Raw genomic sequence first — 3,282 nt, 5'->3', positions numbered from 1 at the left:
AACAACTAGAACCACAAACCGACTGGTCTCGTAGGAGCCTTGAATGATGCATATCAGTCTGTCAGTCCCATGGACAATGGGTATTGGTCTATGCGGCAAATATGTATGAGTCGATAAGGTGTACTCGATTCTCTATTGGTCTAGTACTTTTCGTTACAGCCCATCATAGACCGATACAGTCAATACCATATCCTATAAGACATATATGTATTGATCAATAAGGTGTATCGGTTTCTGTATTGGTCTAGTACAAATGCAGACACAATCCACAGAGAAATTATACCGCCAATACTAATTTACATACGACCAATAAATTTCGCTATGGTTTATTTTTTGTTTCCTACGGTCGGCTCGGATGGTCACAGAGAAACGCTGCCAAGAAGCGACACCTCTGCAGAAGAGGGTGGAACGTACAGTTCCGTGCGGAAAACCAGTGTTTCAAGGCAAAGGTAAATCACCTTGAGGAATACTACTCGCGAGTCAAGACAGCGTGACAAGTTCACTAAAGCAGCCAAGGACAAGGCAGTAGTCGTTGAAGAGCGTAAGAGAGGAGAGGGTGGCTTGAAGCAAAAGTGTGTCAGACTTGAAATGCAGCTGAAGGAAAAAGAAGACAAAACTAAGAAAATCAAGGCCGCCCAGAGGCAACCATCAGATATTGCCACATCAGTAAAGCTTCATCCTTCTAAGTCCCGACTGACCAGTAGTCAGCCTAGTGGTTCCAGTGCGGAGTTTCCGAAACGTTGTAAGCAGCTCGAACGTCTCGTTCAGGAGAATCGCCGCCTGAGCTTTCAGCTGAAAAAGAAGGACCAAGAGATCCACCGACTCAAGTCTCAGCTGCAGCCGCCGACAGCCAAAGCAGCCGCAAATACAAAGACTCCCGTTAAGACTCCTCGTAGAACACTGCCGCTGCCAAACTGCAATGGTCAGCGACAAGCCGCTTCAAGACAAGCTGTGTTGGCAACCTCGGCTACGGAACAGCAGAAGAGCATTGCCACAGGCAAGCGGTTAATCACTTGCAGCGTCTCGTCAGGCAGTGCACACGGCCCACCTATCTCCAGAACTAGGAAATGGACCTGTGAAAGTGCTGTGTTTGTTCCTTTTTCGCTTTGTTTAGAGTTGTTCATGTCTGTCTTTGCCTTTAATTTATGTAGTGCTTTTGTGAATCTGCCAAGCCTGTTTCTAGTTGCCATTGCCATTTGCCACCTTGCCTATTGCCCATGCCTAGAGTTTCCTTGCCTTTTGCGCTCATCAAAAAGGGCTTTGATCAAAAATGTGGGGCCGGATGTGCCCAGTTTCATTTCACCAGCCGCACGACAGATGGCGACACCTTTCCAGCATCGCCTCCCTCATGGTGGTGGTGGTGGTAGTGATTTATTTAAAATAACATAAAAGGAAGGTAAAAGATTTTTGCTAGCCCCGGCATCTGCCATCACGTGCGGCGGCACCTGAGCTGGGGCAGCGGAAAGAAAGGATAGCAGGCAGGTGGGAGAAATGAAATAAAAGAGGTGAGGGGACAGAAGAAATACATGGGGGGAGGTAAATAGTACACTACATAAAATAGATATGCACTGCATAAAAACATTAAAAGTGAACACTATAAATGCAAAATAAATATACTATATACATTATTTACACAAACAGTCAAAAAGTCAGTTGTCTTCGCGGCGCGCGTGTGCTGATGACGGGAAACTCGGCAGTCATTGGTCACACGCGCGCCGCACTTTGCACACAACAGCTGGTGTGGGGCGCCCAGCTGTTAGAGCGTCCGAGGTAGCACACACGAAGCGTTCAGTCACAGCACTGTACTACCTGGCGCAGAACAGGCGGGACGTCAAGCCCGCCTGTTCGAGAAATACACACAGGCTCACCAAGGTTCGCTCGCGGGTGCGCGCACTGCCTTGCGGCCACAGGAGCGTCTCGAGCGAGTCCGGGAAGATGCCCAGCGCTCTGTAGGCCGCGAGCATATGCGTCAGCGAACGCGGTGCAGCGTAGGAGTAGGTGCTCCATTGTCTGCACTGCACCGCATCCATCACACACATCACTCGTCGCGATTCCGTGTCGCACCCGTCGTATCCCGGGCCACACGCAACCAACGCGCGCGCGGAGGATCATTGCGCGTTGCTGCCGCGAAAGGGCACGGCAGCCGTTGAGGCTGGGTAAGCGCTCACCTCCGGCGATGCGCGGGTCCGGGTGCTGCTGTCGGAGATGTTCCTGGATCACCGCACGCACATCCTCCAGCGAGAGGGGGTGGTCACTGGCTGGCAGCTGGTGGGCGGCGGTCGCGAGACTGTCGGCCTCTTCGTTGCCCGCAATGCCGCAGTGGCCTGGCACCCACTGGGCCCGCACAACGCATCCTTGTTGCGCGAGCCGCGCGATGCCGGAGCGGATGGCTCGCACGAGTGGTGTGCCACGGCCGTTGCACTGCAGGCGGGTGAGGGCGGAGCGGGAGTCACACAGCAGAGCACTCCTGGGTGGCGGGGGGGGAGATTGTGAGCAACAGGTCCACCCCGAGCTGCAGTCCGAGCAGTTCTGCGGTGGTGGACGAGCCCAGGAATGCTGCGTGCGTCTGGCTGTGCAGCCGCAGGGCGGGGATGGTGGCCGCCGCTGCGAGGGAGCAGCTGTCTCTGACCACTGAGCCGTCTGTATACACGAGGAGGTAGTCCCGGAGTTCCTCGTGTATGACGGCTCTGGTCAGCTGCTGCACAGCGCAGAGGGGTGTGCTCCGCTTTCCCGCGATGCCGACGATGTCTCGCTGCATCTCCGAGGCAGCTGGCCAGGGCGGGCAGGGTCCGTAGGGGGCGGCGGCATCAGTTAGGCGCTCGTACTCCTGCAGCGCCGCGCCCATTCTTGAGTGGGGATGCGAGCGCAGACGCTGCAGAAGCGAGGCGCCGTCCGGTGCGCGGTGCTGGCGATCGATGTGATGCAGTGCCCTGCGCGTTGCTTGGAGCTGGAGCGGCCAAGCTCCTGCCATGGTTCCCTCCGTTCCCGCTTTTAGCCAGTGGGTCGACGGAGCAGCTGTCAGCCTGTCTGACATGCCGTGAACTTGTGGAAACTTTTTCGAGCCGTGCTGTCGCGCTGTAGCCAAGTGGTTTCATGGGTCGACAGCAATAAAAGCTGTCAGTAAACTCCTCAAGCCTTCACTTCAGTCATCTCGCCACAGCCACGCTCTCACAACATAGCTCTCGCTACGCATATCCTGGCCTAGCTGAACAACGCAGTGCCATTTTTTTCTCTCTCGCTATCATCATCGTTACTTTCATCATCATCATTACATAACCCTAT

General features: G+C 54.4%; 1 pseudogene; it reads left to right on the top strand.

The window, feature by feature from the left end:
- Positions 1-340: 340 nt before the first annotated feature.
- Positions 341-3,081, top strand: LOC144126063 (uncharacterized; annotated as a pseudogene).
- Positions 3,082-3,282: the final 201 nt, after the last annotated feature.

The sequence above is a fragment of the Amblyomma americanum genome, chromosome 1 (genome assembly GCF_052857255.1).
Source record: "Amblyomma americanum isolate KBUSLIRL-KWMA chromosome 1, ASM5285725v1, whole genome shotgun sequence".
In the NCBI taxonomy this organism is placed as follows: Eukaryota; Metazoa; Arthropoda; class Arachnida; order Ixodida; family Ixodidae; genus Amblyomma; species Amblyomma americanum.
This window is presented reverse-complemented; position numbering and strand designations above follow the sequence as displayed.